We start from the raw sequence: 10,140 nt of genomic DNA, 5'->3' as shown, positions 1-10,140 counted from the left end.
CCGAAACACATACAGCTGGCCCAGTGGTCTTGGGCCATCTCTACTCCACACCAGTCACTGTCTTTGGCATACGTCCCATGGTCCTGGTATACTCTACATCCTGTGGCTTTCACTGCAACTGACACTTCACCTTTGCCAGTGGTTTTCCTGGCTTCTCATGGTGCCAAGCCTCAGTTTCTTTCCATAATCTCTTTAACCCTGAGGTCACCAATACAACAAAGGCTGTACCTCACCAACAGCCCCTCCTGGTCAAACCTCAACTGCTTTCTATGGCCCCTTCATGCCTTCAAAACCAGCACCACGTGGGGGACTCTTACACGTTATCAAGTTTGCCTTCCAGTTGAAGACACATCCTCCCCCACTCCCACCAATGGACCAGTTTCTGTGTGCTGACCCTGAGAAAATGTTGCCTCAGTGATTCTGGTCTCTTATTAATCACAGCTGGTTTTTCAGCCCCAGCAAACCAGCATCAATTTTCCTAGTAAAACAAAGGTTTGCCTTCAGAGGTGTTGGTCTCTTGTTAATCGCAGCTGATTCTTCAGGCCCCATTTACCAAAACCACAGATTCTGATTACAAAATACCATATGAACAGTCCCAATAGAGTCTCAGTGAAGGACTCTCAAACTTCCCTCTGAAACTTCATAAGCCAAACCTCCATAATCTACATTTCACCCAACATTTTTAATCTTCCAAGCTTCTAGAGACTAGCTCATTAAGTTCTGAGCACTCAAAGGCTTTTCTAGTTCAAAGCTCCAAAGATCCTTCCACAATCCTCCCCAAACAGCATGTTCAGTTCTATCACAGAAAAATACCACATTCCAATTTCTGAATACCAATTTTTCTCCTGGTTTGCCTTTTGTTGCTGTGATAAAACACTGACCAAACCAACTTGGGCAGAGGAAAGGATTTGCTTTAGCTGACAGTACACAGTCCATCACTGAGGGAAGCCAAAGGAGGAACTCAAGAAAAGCTTCAGAAAGAAACCACAGAGGAGCACTGTTTGCTGCATTGATTACTCTGGCTTGCTCAGCTGCCCTTCTGATACAACCCAGACCCACATGCACAGGGGTGGTACTGCCCACATGGTCTGGGCCCTCCCACATCAACCACTAACCAAGAAAATCCCTCTATTGACATCCCTAAGGCAAATCTGATGGGATCAATTCCTTAATTGGTGTTCCCTCTTCCCAGGTGACTAGTTTATATCAAGTTGGCAAAAAACATTGTACTTTCCCTCATAGGCCCTACCCCTCTGAAACTGTAGCCCAAATTCAGTGTTTTCTTTATAAATTGTTTTGCTTATGGTGTTTTATCACAGCAGTAGAAAGGTAACTAAGACATTCTTATGAAAAGTAAGAACAGAGGAAAGTTCTTGAACTTGATGGAGAACATCTGCAGAGAAGTCACATCTGACATTAGGGAACAAGGCTAGGATGTTCAGTCTTGGAATTTTATTCAGTATTGGGATAGAAATTCAAAAGGAAAATAAGGGGTAAGAAAATTCACATAGACCAATACAGAAGAATTCAAACCATCTACAAATGCAAATGACATGATTATCAGTGTAGACTACCACAGAAATAACCCTACTAAAACCTCTGAGAACTGAGTGGGTCTCACAACTAACAGATAAAAGATAATCACAAATCAATTATAATTGTGTATGTAAGCAACAAAATATAGATATATATGTTAAAATTAAACACTATTCATAATAGCACAAAAAAGGGAGTTGTTTAGGCAAAACATCTTTTTTTTTTCCAGAGCTAAGGACCAAACCCAGGGCCTTGTGCTTGCTAGGCAAGCACTCTACCACTGAGCTAAATCCCCAACCCCTAGGCAAAACATCTTGAGGGTTGATTTTGTCAACTTGACAAAAATCTAGAATCATGTGGGAAGAGAATCAATGAGGAATTTTCTTAATCAGGTTGGCCTGTGGGCATGTCTGTGGATTTTGATTACATTAGTTGAGGTGGGAAGACAATTGAGATGGCACCCAGATCCACAATCAGAGAGAAGGACTGTTTCCTGGAGACAGCATCAGCTGTCGGACTCCTTCGAGGCCCACAGCAGCTAGAAGGAAAGTTAGTTCCTGCACAGACCTGTTCTTTCTAGAGACAATCTGCTTCAAGTGACTGAAACTGGTGTCAGGAAATAAAGAGCTGTCTCAGGACAAATCTGAAGGTTCATCCCAGGATCTTAAGAGTATGATCACACAATCCAAAGTATTCTGACAAATTAGAAAGTTTTACTAATTCAGAAGGCTGTGTAAAATGATTCTGTGCCCCACTCTGGGCCATCAGAGCTTGGCCTCATCTTCTTACATGACTGTCTAATGCATAGTGGCAGAGTTCCTACGGAGAAATGAAACCTAAGCATATATTTTCATTTGAAGAAGTGATGGCCCTAGAGGAATTGGAATTTCTGCCAACTGGCTTCCTTATAACCTTTTTAAATGGAGCTGTGTTTTACTTAATGGTTCGATTTTTAAAAACGGTACATGTTGTTACATTTCCCACCAGAGTGGCCTGGAGCCTCAGCAGGCATGGATCGAAGCTACCTCCTCTCAACACTCAGTCCTCTCCACCCCCATTCATCTGCTTCCTTCAGTAGTTGTTGAACCAGGTACACTTTCTCTGACACACTCCTAGACTAGCCTTCAGTTTGCTCTCTGAATAGCACAACTTGGAACCATGGGAGCCAAGAATGGTCCAAGAAAGCAAACGCTGAGGCAGACTCCCATGGCTCTCAGAGGGTACTCAGATAACTCCAGGCACAGCTAACAGTATAGCTCATAAACACTTCTTTGCTGGCCCTGGAGTGGAAAGTAGATCCAAGAGGCAAATCAACCCTAGTGGTACAAGCGCTTCAGAAATAAGGAGGAAATGGTACCAACGCCACTGGAAAGCTGTCACCTTGGCTGACCTTGATGGCTGCTTTAGAAAAAAGAATCCAGCCAGGGAGTGGTGGTGAATGTCTTTAATCCCAACACTCAGGAGGCAGAGCCAGGTGGATCTCTGTGAGTTCGAGGCCAGCCTGGTCTACAGAGCGAGATTCAGGACAAGCACCAAAACTACACAGAGAAACCCTGTCTTGAAAAACCAAACAAAACTCCAGAAGGGCTGCAGGGATGGCTCAGTGTGAAGAGCACTTGCTGCTCTTGTAGAAGACCTGGGTTTGGTTTCTAGTACCCATGTCAGGTGGTTCACGGTGATCTGATGCCCTCTTCTGGCCTTCATAGGTACCTACACTCACATGAAACCTCCCGGCCACACACACACACACAGACACACACACACACACAGACACACACACACACACACACACACGGGTAGATGTAATTTTAAACAAAATAAAACATTTTAATTTTTTTTAATCCTGAAGTTGACAATTTAAAGCCATTGTGTCAAGCCAGAGGGTCTACCTGGGAATGTAGGTCTGTGATCTGTGGCCAAAGAGTAGAGCAAGCTGAGGTCCAAACTCAGGACTTACTTGTAAAAGTCACTGCTTTTGTTGTTGTTGTTGCTATGACAAAATACCCAACGTAAGTAATTTAAGAGACAAGAGGATTATTTTGGCTCACACTTCAGGAGATATAGTTCACCATGGGAGGAAAGTCGTGTAACCAGAGCCAACTCCTGCCTGTGCCTAAGGCTGTTTGCCTACATCTCAATGGAACAGGAGACAGAGGAAAAGGAATGCTGGGACCCTCATTAGTCCCCTTTTATTCAGTCTGGTGCCACCTACATAAAGGTCAGGCCTTTTCTATCAGTCAATGCTCCCTGGATGTGCCCTCCCTAACACAGAGATGGGACTCACTGATGACCTAAGAGTTTCTTAATTCAAACAAGAAAAGATCAAAATCAACTGTGCTGGCTAGTTTTTATGTAAACTTGACACAAACTAGATTCATGTGAGAGGAAGGAACCTCAGTTGAGAAAATGTCTCCTGTACGGCTTTTTCTTAATTAGTGATTGATATGGGAGTGTCCAGCCCATTGTGAGTGGTGCTACCTCTGGTGACACTAGGGGTGGTCCTGAATCCTATAAGAAAGCAGGCTGAGCAAGCCAGGAAGCAGCACTTTCCCACAGCCTCTACATCAGCTCCTGCCTTCAGGTTCCTGCCCTGTTTGAGTTCTTGCCCTGACTGCCTTCAATGATGAACTATGAGTAGTAAAATAGACACTTTCCTCCCACGCTGATTTTGGTCATGATGTTTCATCACAACAGCAGAAACTTTAGCTAGGACATCACAGTCATCAAGCTCTTGACTGTAGTGTGAATTCTAATTGGTCTTAATAATAAAAACCCAAAGTCAGATATCGGGGTAAATGCTGAAAGATCAGAGAAATAAAGGAGCATCGAAAGTCATCTCTTACCTCTATAACTCCTCAGACCTAAGGGGCTGAGCGCCTGTCTCTGCCCACCTTATATTCCTCTATCTACCCACCCATATCACTTCCTGCCTCCTATCTCTATAGACCTCCAGATCTCTATGGTTAACTAATGACTTGCACCTCTTCAGGCAAGCTTTATTTGTTAGGGTACAAACAAAATATCACCACACTTGACTGTTACATTGGGATTTATAGTAGCCAGATAATAAAGTCCTGGCCACATTCAACTCACAATTGGCTCATTGGTTCCATGGTCTTACCTGGTATCCATTTTGTGGTTTCCAAATAATTAGAATGAACTCAGTTGATAGTACTGTTGTGCCCGTGTCTCAAGACCTCCAAGCCAGACCACCACAGAGCCAATACCCAATGAAAAACACAGGGGTTTATTGATAACAAGCAAGCCTGGGCTTGGTCCATGTCCAACACTTGACACAGTGGGTGGAGTAGGATGGCCCTGAGCTCTCAAGGTGAGGGGTTTTTAAAGGGAAAAACCACAAGCAGGGTGATACAAGCCTTTGTGTCATATGATTGGGTGAGGGTATGTTATCTTTGAATTTACTGGTTGGGGGTTACAGTTACCATTTTGGGGCAGGCCTGGACAAGTCCCAGGCTTTGTCCTTGAGCTGCCATGGAGGCTGGCTGGCCTAGCATGTTCACGATGACCAATGTACGTAGCTCTAAGTTGGTGAGGTGTCCCAGATAGTAAACAACTGGCTGAACCTTGAGCAGTCAGAGTATATGCAGAAAGGGAGCTACTGCAAGGACTATGTCATGGCCCTCCCAGAACTGCTTGCTTAAGTTTCAGGAAACTGAAATTGGGGTCTGATCTCTGAGAGAAGACTGAGCAACCTGATATGGCATCTGCTAGGCCCTTTCAGTACAACCTCCGCACTGGTTTAATAGCCTGTGGGATAAAAGCTATCAGAATAGAGAAGGATGTTTGAAACACTCTAGAAGAGCCTCTCCTTACCAAAGCAGCAAATCAGACATAATATTGTATTTCAGAAAGAACCACATAAAACAGCATCACCTTTAAAAATTCAAAAGATGCAGAGATTGTAATAACCCATCATCTCCATTTTATTCACGAGTCTAGGTCACAGGAAAAAAAAACTGACATGGATGCTGGGAGAAGGCATCAGAACATGGGAGGGAGACAGCCAAGCATGCAGAAGTTTCCATGACCAGTATACTGTGTTGGTATATTTTCATCAAATATTGGCATGGCCTTGGTATGTGACATGTAGCCTCTGACCATTTCAACAGAATGAAAGAGTCTGAAAGTGTGCATATCCAATACACATTGATAACCTTGTCCAAGACTATGAGATTCCTGCATAACAGAGTCCAAAGCAGGCCTATCTAGATTTGTTTCCTTGGCCAGGATTTTATTCCATAGCTGGGAACCTATTTGGGATACCATGAAACTTGTCCCATGCAAGAAAAGCTCATTACCGGGCTGGAGAGATAGTTCAGTCATTAAAGGCTAGGCTAACAACCAAAAGAAAAAGAAAGAAAGAAAGAAAGAAAGAAAGAAAGAAAGAAAGAAAGAAAGAAAGGAAGGAAGGAAGGAAGGAAGGAAGGAAGGAAGGAAGGAAGAAAAGCTCATCACCCCCAAAGACAGTGAGCATGCCACCAGGAAAGGGAAATGGGAAGCCCCAAACACAAACATTTCTAGAACAACCCCAAGACAGAGAGAAGGATGTCTCATCTCTTCCTGAACTTACTCCCTCATCCATTTACACATTCATCCTCTTTGAGTTTTTGAAGCTGGCTGGGCTCTCTGAGAAGTATAGAAGATGGGATACTAGCTCTGTCTCTGCAGCATTACAATTTCCCTGGGTTGCAAAGCAGTCAGGAAAACTCTGACCAAACCTCAGAGGATCTGAACACAGGTCCACAGTTCAGGAATAAGCCCAGCTCTGTTGGACATCCCCTTTCTGTCATTTAAGCCTGATCTAGGAACAGGGAGTTGATGAGAACATCCATTCCTCCCATAATACTGCACCCCAACAGCACCTATTGCAAGTGCATTGCTGGAATTCTCTGGTGGGATAAGCTCACCTCTTTGCACCTAAGTTTCTTTGCATTGAACATAGAGTACCTCCCATCTCTTAAATGTTACTATAAGTTAAGGTGAAATAACAGGAAACCCCAAATACAACTCTTGTTTAGCAGGTTAACATATGAGTCACCCCAGTGTCTGTTCTCTCTCCTCTCCCAGAATCCCACAGGTCATAGGATACAAGCCAAAAACCTTGCTATAAAGTTTTCCCTGGAGACGAATACTCTGACCTGCTTACCTGCTCTCTCTCTCTCTCTCTCTCTCTCTCTCTCTCTCTCTCTCTCTCTCTCTCTCTCTCTCGTGTGCGTGCGTGTGTGTGTGTGTGTGTGTGTGTGTGGGGGTGTGTGTGTGTGTGTGTGTGTGTGTGTGTGTGTGCGCGTGCGTGCGCGCGCGCCTACCTGAAAACCTACCAGCCAGCAGGCATTTGTTGTTCAACTCTCTGCCAACCATTCCCTTCTCGTCAGCTACTTTATTCCTCATGGCATCTGAGATGAGCCTGGTCTTACCAGAACTCACAAAAACTTTACTGTGAAGCTGGAGTTCTGTGTCTTCCTTAAACTTTTATGTATTCGTTAGTTTTTTAACATAAGATTAATGATTTATAAAATCAGAAAAGCAGTATAAGAAAGAACTGAAGCAAAAATCTTTGCTCCTGGCCTGGCATGAGCTGTGTGCCCTGGGACAAGCCTCCCTCCTAAGCCTTACCTCCTGATCTACTGCATAAGGAGTTAGACCAGATGTTCCCTTGGAGTCCATATGAGATCTTGGACTTGGAGTGCTTTTCAGGACTTCTCACTCACTGGATAAAGTGGTTTAATGTTGTAGCTAAAGTAGCCAATAGGAAGGTCTCTGGCAGGCATGCCCACCCTGAGGCCCTTATGTAACCTAGGATACCTATGATTACAGCCCAACACAAAATAATAAACATACTTGAAACATAATGTCCTAGTTGATTTTAACTGTCAACTTTGATGCAGCCTGAAGTCACCTGAGAAAGGAGTCCCAATTGAGGAATTTCTCAAACCAGAGTGATCACTAGGCATGTCTATGGGGTATTGTTTTGACTGTTAATTGTTATAGGAAGGTCCATTCCCCTGTGGGTAACACCATTCTCTGAGAAGATGGTCCTGGGTTATATTTTAGAAAGCTAGCTAAGCATGAGTCTGTGAACAAGCAAGCCTCAAGAAGCATCCCCTATGATTCTTGACTTTCTTGGCTATGAACGATTTTCTTTTCCTCGTTAGAGGGAATGCTGTACAGCATAGCCTGCAGCCCCACCTTCAGATTCCTGCCTTGAGATCCTGCCATGACTTCCTTCAACGATGGTCTGTGACCCGGAAATATAAGATAAAACAAATACTTTCCTCCCCTAAGTTGCTTTTTATCAGAGTATTCTAACACAGCAAGAGAAAAGCCATTAAGAATTATTATGGTTTCTTTAGGGATGAGTGTGTATGTGTGTGTGACTGAATTGTGTGATTCTCAAGTGTGAACTTTGTAGATCACAACATCATGTTAGAAAAGAGGGTCTGGAGAAGTGGCTCACATTGTGAACAGCACTGGCTGCTCCTCCAGACCCGGGTTCGATTCCCAGCACTCACATGGCAGCTCACAGCTGTCTGTAATGACAGTTCTGTGGTGATGATACTTTATTTGTGATGAAATGTGGTTGATATTTTATTTGTATGTTAATAAATAAAGCATGTCTGGAGATCAAGGGGGGAAAGGCCAGCCATTTTTAAGTAAACATAGAAGTCAGGCAGTGGCAGCACACGCCCTTAATCTGATCACTTGGCAGGCAGGGTCTCTGTGTGTTCAAGGTCACACCAGGAACAGTCAATCATGGTGACTCATGACTTTAATACCAGTACCAACCATAGAGACCTGGAGGTCTCTACAGACAAGCAGTGAAAAGGAAGTGAGGTAGGTGGGCTAAGAGCCAATGAGAGGGCAGAACAGCAAGGCAATAAAGGCGCAGGTTAGACAGGAAGTAGCTCCCTTTTGGTAGCTGCAAAGCTGGAGAGGTAAGGTTGGTGGCTGTCACTATTTCCCTGATCTCTAAGGCTTTCACCCCTATATTTGGCTCTGTGTTCTTTATTTAATAAGACCACTTAGAAATTTGTCTACACAGTTCCAGGGGATCTAACACCTTCACACAGGCAAAAAACCAGTGCACATAAAATAAAAATAAATCACTTTTTTAAAATGTTGGAGAAGAGTCTTGTCCAAGGCCCAGCTACCAGAGCTGCAGACAGAAATCTGTAGTGTGGACTACAGTGGTAGCCTGCAATGAAATTCAAACCAGTTTGATTGCTGTACAGCTGTGATCTGTTCCACCAGCTGTGAGTATTAAGAAGTTGTCTTGTCTACCACAAACCTGGTCACATCCCTGGGAACATATACTGAGTGCAGAGATATATATTCAACCTTGAATTACTAAAGAAACTCAAAGCCAAATCCCCCTTAATGAAAAGATCATGAAGACACACATCCTAACTTTAACCGTGAACTTGAAGGATGGGCACATGATGCAGTTTTACCTTGATCCTTCTTTTGTCAGTACAGACAACCTAATTTCTATTCAAGCTTCAGCAGCCACCCCAGAGCGTCATTACCTGATGATTACCATAATGAGCACCTGAGTGGTAATGGCCTGATAAATGACTGCCACATTTGTGTGTTTTATAGGTCATTCATTCAAGCAGCAGCACATCCTCCCTCCTTCCATTCAAGCAGAAATAACCAATAGCAACACTAGAAAGATGGGGGTGGGTAATAAATGTTTGCCAAAAGGAAGCAAAGGAAAAGATGGGGAAGGCAGTGAATCCTGTCTCATGTAAGACTTTCTTGCTTGAGAAGCATCTGCAAAGAGCACAGGTTTGTTGGCAGACCCACAGAGGACTCAGCTGTCTCACATAAGAGCAGCAGTTCTCAACACGCGGATTGTAACCCTTTTGGGGGTCGAATGACCCTTATATGGGGGTCATCTGAGACCACCTGAAAACACATGTTTATATTATGATTCATAACAGCAGCAAAATTACAGTATGAGGTAGCAACAAAACAGCTTTATGGTTAGGGGTCGTCATAATATGAGGAACTGTATTGAAGGGTCACAGGGTCAAGAAGGGTAAGAACACTGCATAAAAGCCTTAGGAAGGTTGAGACCTGCTGTATAAGAGCCCTGTTTGCCTGCTGGAGGACGGGAAGCAGCCTTATTTTCATTGTCTGAAAGAATTAGCATGATAAGAGAAAAAAGAAAAAATTAAAGTAATTGGGACAGTTGTACATGAACATGGAGTCTCTTTATGTTATCTTTCATCCATATTCATGGTCTTCATGTTTCATGAATATCTTAGGGCATTTAAAAAAAGAAAGAAAGAAATTAACTTTCTGGCAGCTCTCTGCTGAGACATAGCTGATAGCATATAAAATGTGAGTCACAACACCTCTGGGCACTGGCAGTGATCATTAGTGATCAGTAGTTACTCAGCCCAAGTCTCCAAAACCTATAGTTTACCACATCTCAGACACCAATACACAGGCTTGCTTCACTGCTGTTCTTCCCTGAACATGCATCAAGGTCTGAAGAAAAGACACATGGTAACTTTAATAGACAGAGCTTAGCTGGAGGAAATAGGTCACTGGAAGCAAGCCTTTGAAGGGTATACCTCA

This window comes from Peromyscus californicus, unplaced genomic scaffold (genome assembly GCF_007827085.1).
Source record: "Peromyscus californicus insignis strain IS unplaced genomic scaffold, ASM782708v3 Scaffold_4__1_contigs__length_199733344, whole genome shotgun sequence".
Lineage (NCBI taxonomy): Eukaryota > Metazoa > Chordata > Mammalia > Rodentia > Cricetidae > Peromyscus > Peromyscus californicus.
The sequence above is the reverse complement of the archived record's forward strand: the minus strand, read 5'-3'. Positions refer to the sequence as shown.